Genomic DNA, 19,152 nt, shown 5'->3' with positions numbered 1-19,152 from the left:
CGCTGCTCTTTGTTTAAAATATTTCGAAAATTACGTATTCAATGTAAAAGCGTCTTTTACATTTTTTACTCATTCCTCGAAGAAGACATTTTACGCTGGTTGTACTCCGATATATCAAACGCCCTTTATAATAATATTGAGAGAAATCACGCGTTCGATATACACATCCCGTGGATGTAAGAGTCATGTATCTTTAACATATTGTTTCGTATTCTCTCAGCACGTGCTATCGTTCTGGCCTTGATTACGTCACACGTCGCACGTCTCACGTCGCACGTCTCACGTCGCGTTGCCTGCCGACTTATTCTCGTAGTCGGCATCGTGTACGTGTGCGTATAATCGCGCGTGCATAGCTAAGATATCGTTCCGTTACGTGTATTCCCGCGTGATAACGATGACTCAAGCAGCAACTAATCAACCGTCTTTAAAAGTGTTGCTATCTGACGAAGGAAATGCTTCGTTAAATAAGACATTTCAAGTTTCATAATACGACACGGTAAACCTACGAATATTTGTATGAATTTTGTAGAAATTAAAACACGTAGATTTTATGATTCGCGTTAATGAATTTTAAGGTCGTATTTTCAAATTGCATTAAATAATATCAGCGAAAGAGAAACAGAGAAGATATCAGAAAGTACCGAGCACTTTGAAAAAAAAAAAGAATCAATCTCGAAAGGGACAAAATGAACGAATAAATTGGCCATCTCGCGCAACTGCGCGTTGCAGTAGCGAACATCATTATGGCGCCGCAAATCCTCTCCTTTATTTTCCCTTGCCGGTAGCGCCGGGTACCCTAGCCGATAAGATCTCAATATAAAAATTCATGCTCATAACGTGACTCCGCCGGTGGTTTCTTATTTTTTTCCCTTTCCTTATCGCGTCCCCGAGGGACCGTGGCATAAAGCTGACGCTCGAGAGCCGAAACGAAGCGCTTCGGTTATGTCGAAACGGCTGTAGACAGATCGATAAATTTGCGTGAATACTCGTACAGCGTAGATAAGCCGGCGTGATAAACCGAAATCGGTCTTGAAAGTCCCAAGTCCCTCTCTCTCTCTTATCCCTTCTTTCCCACCCCTCGTTACCGTCGCGAGAGATACGACGCCGCCGGAAAATGGAGGAAGATAAATTCGTCTCCCGTTGATATTCCGTGCTCTGATGCTTTACAACCGGCACGCGGAGAATCTCTTTCCTTTCCATTGTGACGGAGCGATTAATTATATCCCGCAAAATTCCATTGTAAAAAATGTTTAACTCCGAATTTAGAAATCGTCGAAACCGCTCCGCCTGAACTAGCAAGTGCCACGGAAAAAGAATAGTCTGCGCGGGAAAAAGATGTATCAACAAGATCAGTGTAATTGAAATAAAATCGTTGAAGCAACATCAGTGTCAACGAATGAAAAACATCAGATAGTTGTCTTAATAATCTGGATACTTAGTTCAATGCTTAAAATTACAATCCACAGCAAATACAATTGCGCGAACTATTTATGTTCGTAGCAACTCGTGACGTTTAATTAAACTTTTCTTCCTGTGTGCGCGCGCGCAATAAGAAGGTTCGTCTAATTTCCCCGATATCAATTACTCTCATCGCCACTTTCGCCGATAATGAAAATCAGTATAGATTTACGCGCGCGTCTCGTGATAAAGCGAAGCGGACGCGCTTTCGCATCATTTCCATTTTCTCTTCGCATCACTCGACCGATATCCCATTATTGTTTTATGGGAGCCATTCGATAGAGCTCATAATATCCGCAAGCGGCACCTGCATTTCCTAATAATCTCCATTACTCTCCCCACGAGAGTCGCATGATTCGCCGAAAATAAAATAGATTTATCATCCTCAATTGGCTCCCGGCAGTTTATTCGCAAGGATCGGTGGCGCCTGCCTTCTCCCCCGCTCTATACAGCGATGCATGCTCGCGAGGGATTTTCTCTATATGATATGCAACATGCGAGACGTAATTCAGAGGGTGCGAGTCATCGAGATCATCCTCCCGTTCCGACTACGCGCGGGCGAGCGATATGATCGATCATTCGCGACGACAGCCACGAGTATCGAGCCAAAGTGGCGGCGTGATTCTGCTAAACGCGATGCTAAACAGGTACCTCTTCTCCGCCATCGGATCGTCGACGTATCGTAACGTACTGCAATATACCAACGATATAATAAGCGACTCGCTCCTGGGACGATGGCTTTTCATCGTTCAACGGGAAAGTCTTCGTTCTTTGTGAAGCGCACACAGTGCACCGCCGATATCCGCCGTTAATTGGTTAAATGGCTACAATTACACGATCAACAGGTAGCTGTTTCGATTTTCTACTTTCCTTTCCCTTTTCTGCGAAAGGGCCAACGCTGAAAAGCCACGCTACCGTAACGCTTCTATTGTAAAAACGAGGAGCCTGCACTAACATGTTCGAAATACGTCGCGAATAAACACAGACTAGACGTCGCGTTTAACAAATTTTTTTAAAGTTTGAAAAAGGATGCGTACAAAGAATAGTTCAACATCGCGGGCAAACTTCCGTCCAAGTAAGAAACTTAAAAAGAGAAAACTTATTTAAGTAACGTGACCGTGTACAGTGACGGACGGAATGCTCGCGACACTTTTTTTTAATGAGCTTAGAAACATGCATTTAGATTGAGGGTTACGTTTCAAAATCTTCTCCGAGGAATATTTTACTCGATGGCCCTTCCGAAACCACGTTGAGCGTTTCCGATCTATTTCTCGAGTTCCTAAACTCATTAAAAAAAAAAAAGTGTCGCAGCCATTCTTTCCATCACTGTACAACGCGCGACGTTGTTTGGCAAAAATATATTCGCAATTTTTCTTTGAATTTAAAAAAGTCGACAAGTTCCCTATTTCAGTTGGCTGTGAATTTATAAATGTGAAATACAAATCATCGCATTAAAATCTCCATTATTTTCCCGCACCCTTTGATTCGCCTATCGTCCACTCGCGTATCTACCATGCCCGGTGTTTCGCGTAAACCGGAGGCAACGACGCCTCGGTTAACAGCGATCCTCGAAACGCCTCGTTAACGAAACGTCGCAATTTTCGGGAGACCCGTGCGCCACTAGCTCGCACAATGTGCCATTAACGAAATGCCCGATGAATATATATCGGCTATCGATCATTATGAGGCCGCGGCTCGCACGGATATTCCAGTAATGGTCTATCGCAGCAATAATCGTCAACATGCGCAATAATCATGTCGTTTAATGACAATTGATGCGAGGCCAGGAAATGCGCTCGCTTTAATATCCGCGCGCCTATGTTTACCCCGTTATAACCGCGCTGTGTGCACGCACGACGCTCACGCACGTTGATACGCGCGTACGCGGCCCGGCCGCCCGCGCGCACGGAGCGGAGAGATAGCGGATAGATCCGTGGGGCGGTGCTATTGTTAATATCGGATGCGCCATTACGCGCGATCAGTCAATATTTTCTCGTAACTGACCTACGATTCGGCGATGCGCACGGCCGCATACAGACCCGCCGCCGCAGCGACCGGCAAGTTGCGCCGCAATTGCGCGCCGCATCCGATTCGGCACGCATGGGAAGCAGGGCCGTTACTCCCAGAAACGAGGCTACGCGGGGCTGATAGGTTGTGCAATCACACTGTTGATCGTGGCAGCTCCCGATACGATGCGAATTAACGCGCGCACACACGTTATTTCGTAGTTTATTCGAACCTTTTACTATTTAACGCGAGACCTTTGCGACTTCTCGTCCGTGACAGTTTTGTATCCTTCGCTAATTTACTTCATTCATCTTATTTTGCCCGAGTTAGAAGGCGTCGCAGCAGTATTGCCGACGCCTCGCCTTTTGCACTTGTATTTCTTCTCGCTTCAGTACTTGTTAATCTTATTGAATATCGTACGCATATAGTAAATATATTATTATTATTAATTTGGGATGGGAGAGTTTAACGCTTGAAAAATATATTCGCTCTCGATTAAGCCACGCATGCAATGAGAGACAATATTCTCATATTGTCATCGCAATTTCAATATATTAATCGTTACGATATATTATATGCACTCTATAATCGGAAAAATTACAACATTTCCCACGTCGCATTTCCTCCGGGCGCGATATTATAGAGGCGTTTCATTCCGGAAACGTTGCACACGCCGATTTTGCAACCTTATTATTTTTCCGCGCGGGATTACTCAGTACAATGGCGAAATAATCGACAATCGACGCCATTGTTTCGCCCACGAGTGATGGATTAATTCGTCCCTGCCTGACATAATCCTCCTTGCATAACCGCACAATGCCGTACTTACGGCGAGGCCACGGCCCTACACCTGCCGAAACGCGATGCACGCGGACACGGGCGAGCCGCGGAGTCAACGTTTTCGCGTAACTGACCCGCAGCGGTCCCGGATGCGCCGCGGCTGGTGGGGGGGGGGGGTTAAACCCCCCGCGCGCGTATGCACACACCGCGGGGTTGTACGCAGTTCCGGTAACGCAATCCGCTGACTCCGGGGTCGCGTAACATCGCGGCGTGTTACACGGCCACAAATATTTGTGCCAGGCGAATCGAATTACATCGCCTCTGTTTACGTTCGTCGCTTTCGGCGTACCGGCTCTCGGTAATTAAAGTGCGCGTAATATAAAATATGCGCGACGATAGGTCGCCTCCTCGCCCACTCGGAGGGGAGGGAAGATACATTTTTAATGGGGAATCTCGCGCGAAATATCGCGATGAATAATTCCTCGCCTCGTGCGGCGCGCGAGGATATACCAAGTTTTTCGGTCCGCACCCCCCAACCCCGTCGAAGTTTACGCGCGGTTAACGAACGCGTTGCACATAGTCGCCGTGGCGTTTCACCGCGGACGGAAGTTTAATTAAAAACGGCTATGACTACGTTCGCCCGCGAAAGCTTTTCGTGTACGCGGCAACGAGTTTCATTTGCCAAGAAATATTTGCACGCGTTATCACCGCGAGCGCCGCGCAGACATATGATAATAAACTGCCGCGCCTCGCCGTGAAAGATTAATAAAAATGTTGGGCGTATATCGCTCAAAAAGTATAAAATTATCGAGTTATTCGCGAGCAGTCGGACATTTCGCGCGTCAGCGAGATACACGTTCAGGGTTTGATGCATTAATTTTGTTCTAACTGATTGTGAACAAAACGAATGGTCCGAAGGTAACGTTGGCGAGAATTTTTCAGCTCGTCATCAAATTATCCTAGGTCGGTTCCCGAGCGTCGCGCGCGCGCGCGTTATGAGTCGCAGGCTTAATTAAAAACAATTTCATTACGAATGGAGCTATTCGCGGAATCCAAGGCCCTCGTATTTCGTGGCTCGTACGCCACGGGGGCGCATATTTCCACGCGCGATATTTCGGCGCGGGCGGCGTTTCGGGACAGCGTTCCGGAAAACTACTCGATTACCGGGTTGGATTATCGACCGATTTTTGCCGAGCAATTTGCGTGTCGCGCGATACGCGCGCGCGCGGTCCCCCTCGTTTCTGCACGGCCGAAAAGCCCGAGTGCCCGCGCGAAATAGGATATTTTCCAGCATGGAGTCGCGGAGCTCGGGGCCGTATTGAGAGCACCTCGCATCGTGGTAGCCGCATCGCGACGCGGTAATTGAGGGTAATTTCGCAAGGCCAATTTGCGCGGAAATTCAAAACCGAAAAATTTGTCCACGCAAAGCCGTCGGCTAGGACCGGCTAGGCCCCGGCCATGTGCGGATACTTGCTCTGTCTCTCCGTCTGCCACCCCCGATCTCCGACCGTCTCCCCATGAAACTGGCGTTCACCTGCATCATCGGACAAACCTCGTTTTCTCCTGTAATTTCATTTTCGCGCAGGCCCCGGCGATCGCATGACTCGATTTTTCCACAATTTCACAGAGGGGAATTTCAATTAAATTACCCACCCCTCCGCACGTCGCGGTATCTCTCCTCTCTCGTCGTGTACGGCTGTGTACGAGCGGAAAGAGAGCCAGAGGAGCGAACGGAAGAGAGGGAGAGAAAAATAACGCCGAACGTTTTCCGAGCGCAGCATGGATACATCCCCCGGTGACGGAGTTTTCGTCATTTGCCGCTAATGGCGGCGTCCTTTCGCCATTCTCCCGCGCGAGATTGCCGATGATTAATCAGTCGTGGCAGTCTCATTTTTAGGCACGCGACGGCGATTACCCCCGAAGCGAGACGCGCCGCGCGTTCTCGATTGCTTCCTTTTTTTTTAATTCGCTCGCCGACGAATTTCAACGCCCCGGCAATGACGCGCGTTGAAATTGCTTTTTTGATTGTCCGCCCCGGAAGTTAAATTCAATCAAATCATTCTCAGTTACGGCACTTCCATCGCGCTGATATTACGGCGCGCATATGTGGTGTAAAACAACAGCGCGTTAAATCGAACGCGCGCGAGAGTGTTAACACATTGTTAGCTTTTAATTATCATTTCACCTCGCGCCTTATATTGTACGCGTCGCCGATTTGCCCAAACGGAACCAAGATACGGCAGTTTCGTCGTTAAGTAATAAACAATAGATCTTAAATTAGTGTCTACGCGACAAATAATCAATCCGATTCAACGCTGGTAGATATGAGACATTGCTAGATAATCTATTAGATTGTCCCAGTAGGACACGTGGATGAGTCATTGCTTTTATCTCTGCAAAGAACCGGGTTAGGGGGATTAAAAAAGTTGCTCGTTTGAAAGAGTAAACTTTCCTCGTAATAGCCATTTTCATTGTTTGCGTCCAGCCAAAGTGGATTTTGAAAAAAATTGATTGATTTAATGACATCAACCGGCGCACAACTTCATTAATTTTACTCGGCTATAGCGCGCGCGCGCTACTAAAAAGTATCCCAGGAAAGTTTTAGACAGAGTATATTCGACGAATATATACGGACACTGACGCTCCTCTCTTTCCTCAGCTTCTTCTTACTATCCCTTTCTTCTTTTTGCTCCTCTTCTTTGGAAATCGTGCTACGACGTTCCTCTATCGATGTTGAGCATCCGCGCTATAGTCAAGTAGAAAAATTAATGAAGCTGCGCTGGTTGATTGATGTCGCTAATTGCATCAATCAAGTTTTTTCTTGAAATCCATTTTGGCTGGACGCAAACAATAAAGATGATTACTAGGTGGAAGGTTTGGCTCTTTCAAACGAGCAACTTTTCACTCCTTTGATCCATGTTTCTTACAGAGAAAGAAAGCAACGACTCATCCACGCGTCTTACTCAACCCAACGTAATAACGTTACTGATTTTCATTTTTGAACGTACAGCATCGGTGGTTATTAATTTCACATTTTATTCCTGCCTAAACGTAAATTTCAGTAAGGGATAAAAATGGGATCAAAGAGTTACGTGTTTCTGCAGGTACATATTTTATACGAGAAATGTACACGCGCACACACACACGCACAATTGTGCAGTACCAACCACGCAACGTACGTACATCGCAACTGCGCTGCGCAGTTACCTGTGGTGGCGGTGATGCAACGAGCTCCCGAGTGGCGAGTTGACTCCGTGGGAATCCCCGAGAGAATCGATGTATGACGTAACGCCGTAGGAATGGCGTGACCTCCCTTTGCCTCCCGTCTCAGCCGGTCAACCCCTTGACTCGGCCACCAGCTCGCGACGTCGTGCGGCGACAATGGGCGCCGCCGACGTCAATTTCCTCCCTTGGTGCATGAGCAATAAATGCATCAGCGATAAATGTGTCCTTCGGCCAGAAGTGCATAGCTTGCGCTTGCGACGAGTGGTGCGGGGCGGCGCGGCGCGGCGTCGCCCGGATGCAGTCCCCGGCATCCCCGCATGAGTGGATTATGAACGCGGACGCGATCTCGAAACCGCGTTATTCCGCTGCAGTCAATGCAATCCCGCAGTCATGTGCAGCTCTTCTCCCCCCCCCGCCCCTCACCTTTTTTTCCTCCTCGTAATGCATCTCCCTCGCCGTCCACCGGCTCGGACGCGGCCGGGAAGGCGCGCACAGCCCGCCGCAAGCCCCCATCGGGACGAGTTACGCACGCTCAATCGGCGACCGAACTCACCCTCCCACCCTACGTCTCTTTTATTCTAGTTACCCTTTTTACTCTGCCGCGGCCTCGATATTCCGGCTATTTCTCTTCCTCCTCCTCTTCCTCCTCCTCCTCCACCTCCTTCTCCTCTTACTCGCTTGCCTCGTTTTCGAACATGCGAGACAAAAGGCTTTTCATCCCGGTACACCGAACCGCTCGAGTTATTAAATCCGCCGCTCGCGGCATTTAGCTCTCTTCGCGTGTAGGTATTCGAGAAAATAAACGTCGTCCATCGCTCCAAGTCTCGCTCGTTACTCACTTGCGTTTGTTTTACGGTACGGTATTTGCTGTAATACATCGCCCGACGATACCTCTGACGTTTTCCTATATTTGCGCGACGCCACGTGTGCCCTTTTTTTATAGCGCGGAAAACGTAGAAACGCGCGTTCCAATTTACTCAAGGCGTGCGTTCTTGCGCTCCGCTACACGCGTAAAAAAAAAAAACGGAAAGCCTCGGTTGCGGCCGGAGTGGCATTGTGGGGAAATTAAACGACGAAACCTTAACTAACTCGCCGCGAACTTGGCGATTTTCCGGCTTCGCGAAACGTAAAACAGCCGGACGGTAGACAGACGTAACGGACCTCAGTTGTACGGTTTCTTAAAAAAAAGGTTTGATTGACCACAGGCCACGAGAATGCTGGAGAGAAATATTCCGTCTTCCACGCACGGTTATTCGTGATGCAACACAATGATATTTCTTTTGCGTATTTGCACATACGTAGATATGGCTCGATTGAATAACTTTGATATTTTGAGTAAAGAAGGAGAGAGAAGGAGGTTAAAGAGCTAATTTTTATATCACATACGTATAAAGTGGTAATAAAGGCTTGAAAAAAAGAGAAGTAAGGCGTGTTTATATAAATATTCCACTATCAAACTGCTTATCTTACCGAAATATTAAATGAGAAAGACGATATTCAATAAATCGAACATGTAACGAGCAAATACAAAGATGGAGTTTATCGTTTACATATTAAGTACAGAAAAAAAATAATAAAGCAAGAAACGACAAAAGATTGGAGATACCGGGGATCGAACCCGGGGCCTTTCACATGCAAAGCGAACGCTCTACCACTGAGCTACATCCCCGACTCACCAGTTCCCTCTTTCTCAGCACAGATATACCGTCGATGAGTAATGCCTGTGTTTTATGATTGTGTATTAGATCTAAACTTAAAAAACAGACGCTTGATTTAAATATTTGATTAAATAATGAAGCATCTGTCTCAGGGTCAACATTTCCAATACATTTCTATGTATATGTAAATGTTTTTGCGCCTATCTCCACTTTGTTCTAGCAGGTTTAATTAGCCGTAAATATTTTAAATATCATAAAACAACAATTCAAATTGAAAATGATTTTTGTAACAACGACTTACCGATATTCTCTTTCTCAGCAGAGATATACGGTCGATGAGTAATGTTTATAAATTTAAACTTGAAAAAAGAGACGCTTCATTTAAATATTTGATTAAATAATTAAGCGTCTGTTTCAACGTTTACAATGCATTTCTATGTATATATAAATGTTTTTGCGTCTATCTCCACTGTATTCTAGCAGGTTTGCTTCGCCGTAAATATTTTAAATATCATAAAATAACAATTAAAGTTAGAAACAATTTTTTGTAACACAACGAACGATCGGATTGTGCGGCGTGTGATGGCGAAGAAGCTATCCGTGCCGATCGTGCGGTCATTATCATGTACCCGTACGGTAGGCGTGCTTATATACGTGCTGGAGAATTACAAGGGTGGCTAAAAGTCGTGGCCCCCCGTCGCGTGACTTATGCACCGTCGCCGTCTAATGAAGATCTATCGTCCGTCACACTTTTATCCTCGGCGCGCGCGTCGCCCGCTCGCGCTCATTCCCGCACACTCGCAGTCTCTTCCGTTCCGTTCAGCGACTTCTGACGCGCGATAATGTCCCGTCGTCGTGTTTTCCTTGTCCCGTTTAATTTGCATTTCTAAAGCTCGCGAATCAGCTCGGCGCGAATTAAATGATGACGTGATAGACGCGCCGATAAGTGGAGCGAGAAGGGGAATAACTCGAGAGAAAGTAATCTTCGATCGAGCGCGCCTATGTTTAATATACGAATGTACAATTGTTGATGCCGCATCAGTCCCAGTCTACAATAGATGATTTAAGCCCTAAGCCTTAAGAAATTGGCCAATCACGGTCAAGTATGAGTAGAATACGCGACTGTGATTTACTTAAGGCGTAGGGTTTAAATCTCTATTGTAGATGGGCACTTAAGGAAGTTCCAAGTCCGATACTGCATGATTTCGAGATTTGTTGTAGATTTTACTAGGAGGAGTCTTTATAAGGCCATCTAAAGTTAAACTTAAGATGATCTTAAAGGCCCGAACACATGAGAAAACTGAAGCAGTAGAACTTAAGACTTAAAAGAAATGACCAATGGGAGCCGAGAACGTAAGCAGCCATTTTGAAACTTAAGCAATGCTGAAAATTCCGTTGAAATTCGTAAGTCTTAAGTTTTACTGCTTAAGTCTTTCCGTGTGTTCAGGCCTTAAGTGGAAGACTATGAATACTGTGTTATAAGACTTATAATGTTTGTTACGTTTAGTGTTTTTCAGGAAAGGCAGAGCAGAGTTTGATAAAAGAGAACGAGTTGCTTGAGAGAATGCCATTTCAGGAATAAATAGTTTTAAGATAAATAACGGTAAATAAATAATCTGATGCGACAGGGCGCGTTGATAAAAAGTCGTAATTAACATTTTTCCAGCGCCGTGCCTGTCCTTTTCGTACTATCGTTTTATTTTAATCCCTTTAATTTAATTATCCGTCTGATTTCAATTAGGAGAGAATTACTAGTTGGCGTGAGCAGTCGCATATTAAAGTAGTTTTCTGTGTTCCGCTATCGTTAAGATAACGGGGAATTATTTTACTGGAGATTCCGCGGAGGCGTCTTGGAAATTTCCGGAAATTCGCGACATCTATTCACCCGCGGCATGTGAATGCCGTAACGCACGAATAAATTCCGGTGTTGCAAACATTATTGCAGTTTCAACGGTTTCTAATTGACGGAGAAACGCGTGTCTTGAAAGCGGCTATTGTTCGAGTAATTGCGACGCGTGACGTATCGTTTGATATATGAGAGAGTGTGGGTATACGCTTCGACACAGAGCGAGGGCGACGAAATCAGTCTATCGCCTGTCGGCTATCGACCATTCGTGTGGCGCGCTACAATTCATAAACGTGCTGATATATTCTTAATTACTTTGTGGGCACGTTGTGCAAGCAAGTCCCGGTAATCCGCGGCTTTTGCTCCGAGCGAAACTTTACATGTCGCAACTTACATTATGCACCGCATTACACACTCGAACGATCGTGTGCCATTAATCCACGCACGAATAACGCGTATTATTCTCAACTCTATAAATGTCCTTTGCAGAAAAAAAGATAATCTGTCCAACTATTCGTGTACAAAATCGTGTACACCGATCTTTGTGCACCTGTAATACGTTCACACGATGCCCATAAATGTCGCTAATGTTAGACTATAATGTTTTGATCCAATGGAAATATGTGTACAAATGGCTAGTAGGACGTTTATGGCTGTTTTCGCAAGTATCGCGTTTCACGCGTCTTATTGGATACGTTATAATTCTATACGTCAAGATTTAATTTTCTTTCCCTATTTGCAGCGTGCAGGTCAATATTTTACGATAACTTAGTAACTTGCAATTCAATACCAGCTTTTAAATATTTTTGTACGTTTGAAAACTTGATAAACCGTAACGTGATACTAGGACGTAACGTGATATTTTGGAGGCAGATGAATAAGAACGAGTGTTCTTATCGTATATAAATCCGAGAATCTCCCTCTCTGTAAATCTAAAGGCAAACAGTAACATGAGAATGATAGCGCGGTGTTTTAAAACAATGTTCCGGGCGTATCTTGAAAGCACCGTAAATCCCGACTTCGATATTTTCGTCGATGGGTACCGCGGGAATAATTGACGATAACGCGCGATAAAATAACGTCTCCAATATTCATCTCAAGAAAATGAATAACGGGCCTCTTTGCACCCTTACGTCTCGACAAAACTATATAAATAAGTCACGCTACTATTAACTAAGCTTTCACGTAGTACGTCAAGGATTCAAGAGCCAGGCGTCGGGCTCGCGAGCGCGAAATATTCTCCCTTTGAATTTTAAAACACTGGATCACTTCCAAGCGCCTTACGCCGCCAATATTTCACCGCGCCTCTTAAAGGCTAAACCCTTTGTGCACGGAAGTTCTAAGAAGGCATATTTTACAGCAGCGTATTACGCCCATCACGCGGGCATGAAGTAATAACCGCCCCCGAACGCCACTCTTTCTCTCTCTCTCTCTCTCCAGAACTGGCTGCTAATCCTTAATTTTCCGGGACACTGCCCCCTGGAACGGCTTACCGGTGGCTCTCTCTCGCATCCTTTGAGACGAACAATTAGCGATGTTAATCCTCGAAGCCTAAGTGAGGCGCCTACAGGCATACGTCCTATTATGCTTTAACAGTCGGAGAATACCCGGTGCCCGTAAACATTCTTTTGCTACCTTCCAGTAACAGCGGCGGCACACCAGGAACCGGCGTACTCGGCGGAGTAACAAGCGGCGTGAGCGAGGCCGTCCTCTGCAATTAACCGACGTAATTACCAGAAAACGGCCGTGGGCCCCTGGAGGAGCGACGTTGCCCCTTCTAAAGACGCGGCCTGCATATTTTATTCTTAGAATCCTTAAGTCGCCGAGATGAATGAAAGAAATAATCCCGCGATAACGTCCCGCCCGGCCCTCCCGCGCCCCAACCCCCCGCCCCGCCATCACGGAGAAGAGATTGCTGTTTACACGAAAGTAACCCGCGGTGGCCCACCGGGAAGGCCCTTTGTGTGTGATTCTTCAGGAAAAGTTCTCGGTAAATACGGTCCGGCGCAGCAAGTTTCCAACGGTATCAGCGAGGCGCTTCTTTACATTCGGGAGATAAAGCGCGGTCCGTAGGCTTTCGGATAACGCGCAGCCCCGGGAGTTCCTCGAATTTTATAGGTTTCCCGTAATATACTTGATCAAAGCGAGAGCGATTTTCGTCGGGATAGCAAATACGGGCATTTTCCACGGGCAAACGTTTACCGCGGTTTATTGCGGTGTTATACGCTCGCAATACAATCTCCTTGCTATTGCAATATTTACGTATAAGCATTTTTTGTTTCGCGTTAATTGCGTATTTCAACCTCAATTCATTTTGCCTTGTCGCATTTTACAGATTCGGAAAATGTCGCGGTAATTTCTCAAGAGCGACATCTTTTTCCGCTTTTGTATATAAAATTTTATATGCAAAGCTTCGTGCGAGTGGTTCGACACTCTCTTGGCATAATTTATAACTCCTACTTTCCGTTTTCTCTCCCGCAATATTCAAAGCGGCACCTATCTCGCGCTCGATCGTCACGCCTATCGACGGGCACGACTCGATCGCTGATCGTCACGAAAATGCGAGAGAGGATTCGACGTCAAGCGCGCACGGCCGAGGCGGCGTGGAAATTCAGCATGCAGCGATCGGCCGAGAGTGCGAGCCTGGGGATAAGGATCGTCGTCTGGACGCGCATAAAAGTCGTGACACATCCAATCTCGCGATTCGTCCCGCCGTATGCAAAAGGCCGTTCTCGCATTTTACGATTTGACGCCGAGAGTCGATATAAACCGCGAGGAGCCGCGCGCGCGGCCAAAGATAAAGACCGCCCGCCGCGAGCGCGGCTCCTCGCCCGGTCATTTCGTCGCAATTACGTATCGGTTATCGGCTCCTTATCGCCGATACTAAGTCAACTTGACGTTAATCCGTTTGTCAATACGCCGCCCGAGTAATCTAGCGAGACCAAAGGGCTCTGGCGTGAATAATCATTCGCTGACAATCGACAGGACGCCAAAGTCCGTTTCATTGTGCCCGCACACACACGTGTGTAAATTATAAAAATTGTCGACCCTACTGCTGATTTTTATTCAACGATACCCGACAGTCTTCCGTAGATTGATAAAAATAACAACGTGTTATTTGAATATTTCTAATTTTGTATTGTTGAAATTTTATAATTATTATAATTATATAAAAATGGTTATTAATCGCAGAGGAACTATCTTTTTTCCTGCTCATTTCGTATTTTGTATTGAAAGTAAATTCAACGATATTGTAATTTATCGAGCGCTGTTCGTAAAAGTAACGAATTTTGCAATGCAGATAGTGAAAATAGCGAGCATTTATTCGCGAGAATACAGTTAATTACAATTACGCGGGTACTAATCACTAAAATACGATAATTGCGCGGCATTCTGCATAACATCCACGCCGTTAATCGCACGCGATGCGCTCTTCGTTACATTGCCACGCGAGAAAAGTACGAACTGCTCGCGAATGCGAATACCCGGGTGCAAATTGGCGCAACGAACGAACCTCAAACAACAGAGGGAATTCGAAAATCGCACAGTACTTCATCCTGGTACCGTGCGATACAATGCGATTAATAAAATCGAATTAATGGCCAATTAAGACGCGATGGATCGTCGGGAAATATATGATCGGAATTCATTATTGCACACAGACGTATAGTTCGAACGTATAAATTCCGAGAGACACAACATACGTGTCATTAACCTTCAAAAAGTCATACCATCTTTTTTAAGACATAGGAATTTCAATCTAAAAACTAAATAATTATAATAATAAATTAAGTGATTTCCATTTTCTGATCGCTCGTAATAAAACCTCTGTTCTTCAAATTTCAAAAATTTACATTACATTTAATCGTTTCGAGTAATGAATCAAGTTTTTTAAAAAGTATTCAATGATCTATTATTAATAATAAACTAGAAATGACAAAACGCGTGCTTCACACGCGCAGTTTGTTGTTGAGCATTGTATGTATATTTTTAAGAATTTATGCACATGCAAAGAAGTAATTGTAGGCGCGACGTCAATTTAACATAAAAAGTAATTTATCACTCACTGATACGATTCGCAACAGCAGAGTTGTACATCGTCAACTATATATGGTAAACTGTAAAAATACAAATATGTATATGATTATTATAGATTAATTATGTAAAATCGAAATAATTGTATTAAATATACTTCATATTTTATGTTTTTAAAAACAGGTATTTATTAAAATAATTATATAGAATTGAAAAAGTGTTCCTTTCAAATATAAACTCACAAAATTTTATACGTATGGTTTTGTCTCTAACACTTATTCGAATCCTCGTTCGAATTATTTAAATAAATAAAATGAAAACGCAGAACAGATGGTTTATTTTGCACAAGTAGCAAATTACATAAAAATGTAAGACACTCACCTTACCGATTTCTTCACTGTTGCCCGATGCCTTCTCGGCCTCCTCCTCCTCTCAGATTTCCTTGTTGCACTCACATACCTAACACTGTTCACTCGCGAAAATCGATCGTGCGAAATTTCGGGCACTCCCGTACGCGATGTGAAATACCGCGAAACACACCAAATTTATTATTAACAAATATCGCGTGACTTTCTATGATACAATTACTCAATCAAACAACTTGCATTTTTGATTCGGAACAATAGGATAATGGATAAATCATTTTTGAATTGACGATATAAACGCGAGCATCGGAAGCGTAATCTGCGGTAAAGAAGTAGTTATTAGTCCGCAACGAAACGATATTTTACAATCTTTGTCATTCGATATAATCCTCAAAATAAATTATGTGAGCGAAGTTTCCAGCGACAAATAGTTGTTATTAATTGCAGCAGTTAATCGAGAAAATTTTCGATTACATTTACATAATGTAACGACGTGCGATAAGCGACTTTCTTTACTTTGTTCGAGCTGCGAAGAACGACAGAGCGAATTACAGCGCGAACGCCGAAGTCGCACACATTCCTCTCTTTTCCCAAAAATGGAACAGATTACACGAAATCGATAGATAATTAAGAGCGCGGTGCGTAAACGAGATGTAACCGCGACAAAGTACCACGGCTTACATTAATATTTTATATGAGTTAGTCTCGTGAAATGGCTATGTATACGTTGATAAAGAGCCGTCGCCTCAACATGTAATTCGTTTCTCATTACAAGTTATAGAAATTGAATAATTAATCGAGGAACGTTACTTGTTACTAATAATGGTGTGCAAATCGATAGCGTTTTATTCCTGCATTCATTCCAATCGAGTCTTGAAAACCGATAACGCAAAAGTAATACGACGCACGGGACGACTCTCGCTGCTGCCTGCCGGCTCGACGTTCGGCGAGCGAATGATACCGCGGCGACCTTCAGGTACGATGGCACGCAAAAACATCGTACGTCACCGCGCCGAGTGGAAAACAACAAAAAAACGTTGAGAATTCGTTGGCCTGCCTACGCAATGGAAAATTCCGTACTTAATATTTTATTGTACATTACTTTGTTCCGTGACTGTTGCTACGTTTTGCGTATTATTCCGCGGACTTATTGGTATTGATTAAATTAACGATTAATTCTGTTCAATCGAGAAAATGTTTCGAAACAAAAATCGTTGTTACTTAAATTCTAATTACTAAGATACGAGATTTTACCTCAATAGTTGGAGTATACAAATGTAGTATTTCTCCAAATTGCAAATCTTCATTTACTATGAATCTAAAAGAGAAGTGAAGCACACCGCGCTTCGAGAAAACCAATCGGATCGCGGGAAAGAAGCCTCAACTGTTCGATATTAACGACATTCGCGTTGGTAACATCTCTTTTTCAGAAAGGGAATTTGTCAAAATTGTTCTATCGAGTAATGCGCGAAAAATAAAATCAACAAAACTATAAAATCAATTAAATTGTACATCCTCGATATTTTATTAAGATTTTTTATTTTAAGTATAATAAAAGGGGCTCAGAGCCTGAGCAGGATTGTAATGTCCGATAAAATTACTTTATTATAATAGCAAATGTACATATATTATACATTTCGGTTATTGGACCATCTTCAGTATAATGAAAAAAATAATAAATACAATTAAAATTACCGTATCGTCATCCTCATAGCTCGACACGGTTACAATTTTTTACTCATTGACTCATCATGTTATATTCACTTGCATCGTTTATTTTGTGTTTCTTATTTTTACCGTACTGTTTCTTATTTTTACCGTTACCTGACCATTACTGTTTTTCACTTTTTGACTCATGATGTTATATCTATGTACTTGCGCCGCGTGTTTTTGTACTACCGTCTCTTAATTTATTATTATACAATTTTATATTACTGACTGCGTAATCTATGTATACTTTTAATTCGCGAATCGATGTATATTTTTAATTGTATTTTTTTTTTGTTATGCTGAAGATGGTCCAATAAGGACCGAAACGTATATATGCATTTGCTATCATAATAAAGTAATTTTATCGGACATTACAATCCTGTTCAGGCTCGGGCTCCTTTTATTATACTTGATTTTATCATAGGAGCCATGTTATTTATTTTTATTTTAACTTGCTATTCTGAAGATTCAGGTATCATATGGGTAATTGTATTATATTATAGAATATTTGTGCAGTATATTCTGCAGCGAGAACATATGCGGCTATAGCGAATCTATAAGAGCAACAAGCTTCCTGCATTAGAGGATTCTAGAATCAACGTACAGAGTTATCGCACGAGAGTAGATAATTCGCCACGCTTGTCAGTAGCGATGTTACGTGGGCGTATAATGTGCACGAAGAGCACTGCCGCGCGTACACCCCTCAAACCCCTTTCGTGTGGCTTTTACTCTCGCCATCTCCCTCTCTCATTTCTCCTGCCTCCACACCCCTCCTGCCGGTCTATCCTTTTTTTTCAACCCTAAATTTCATTCCCAGAATCCGTTTCCGCCGCGTGCCTGCTTGTAAAATCAGTACATCCGGGTGTCAAAGCGATGTCATCCGAACGGGTGGCCGGGCACGCATCACTTTTAAATTCGATCAATGGGTGACGCCAAGCGTAAAACACTTTTAGGGTTGAAACTTTAAAGGCCGCTTCTCGCGAGGAAGAGCGAGAGAGAAAGAGCGGGCAGGCAAATCGCAGTTACAACCGTGAAACTACCGGGAAGGCGGGGATGCACATTGTGGGAACGTATTCGAAAATGAAAAAAAAAACCCCGCTCTTTAGATTCCGAAAATGTAAATCGACGTGGCAGCGCGCGCACACGCGAGTGCATGAATCGATGTAAGAAATTTAAATACATCCCAAATTGCCATTTCTAAAGTCACTCGAGCATTTCACGAGACGAAGAGAGAGAGAAAGAGAGAGAGAGAGAGAGAGACATTACCGATGCACCGACGGTTTTACGAAATCTAACAGATCTACGGATGTTGAATTTGAATTGACCGGCGCCTCTCCGTTAATTACTCCACGACCTCACGGGAAATGTACCGCTCCCTCGTAGGTACACAAACGATCGCTCGATCCGCATATCGATCATACGGCGTTCCCGGGGCGCGTCCCAAAATTTGCGCTTCGAGAAACGCAGCGCGGCCGCATCCCGAAATCCGCGCGTTCTCCGATCGCGCGTGTCCCTCGGACGCGCGCGTCTGACAGGGTGATTTCCTAATACAAACAAAAACCGTGGCCTGCAGCGAGTGCATTGCGGGTTACAGCGGCGAGAGAGACGTTGCCTGGCAACTGATCCACGTTCGCGTAATTCATTTTAGGGAGCCGCACGGGGGGCATTGGTACGTACGTACGGCCTGACCCTCCGTTGCACTGCCCGACCCTCCGAGGGTGCACCTTCGCCCCCTCCCCTTCCCTGCACCCCTCGTCGTCCTCCTGAACGATGCACTGCACAGACGACGGATGCAGCCGCGAGTGACCGACGGCGAGCGGAGTCGCGATGATCTGATTTTAAACCAATCAACGGCGGTTTCGCGCTCAATTTACAATCAGCCCTGATACGAATCACTCGTTACGCGCCGACCAACTGTGCGCTTTAACGAAAATATTTTAATCGATCGCGACGCGACGCGAGATTGCCGGGGTCGCCCCCGACTCGCTGAAAAGAAGACTAAATCGAGCCGCAATCGTTGACGTCGAATACCGCTCTTCGTAACAAGCGGAATGGTCCTTTGTCCATG

The 19,152-nt window shown here is 44.6% G+C and overlaps 1 protein-coding gene and 1 non-coding gene across 3 annotated transcripts in view; both read right to left on the bottom strand.

Moving 5' to 3' along the window:
* The window catches only part of LOC105566677, a 401,439-nt gene that overhangs the window by 352,439 nt on the left and 29,848 nt on the right, over positions 1 to 19,152 (bottom strand). The window lies entirely within an intron of this gene.
* Trnaa-ugc lies at positions 9,068 to 9,139 on the bottom strand. Its single transcript has one exon. It is a non-coding gene; the product is annotated as a tRNA-Ala (tRNA).

This window comes from Vollenhovia emeryi, unplaced genomic scaffold (assembly GCF_000949405.1).
Source record: "Vollenhovia emeryi isolate VEMERY1.0 unplaced genomic scaffold, V.emery_V1.0 DF939143.1, whole genome shotgun sequence".
Lineage (NCBI taxonomy): Eukaryota > Metazoa > Arthropoda > Insecta > Hymenoptera > Formicidae > Vollenhovia > Vollenhovia emeryi.
Note: the sequence above shows the minus strand (reverse complement) of the source record. Positions and strands in the feature narration are given on the sequence as shown.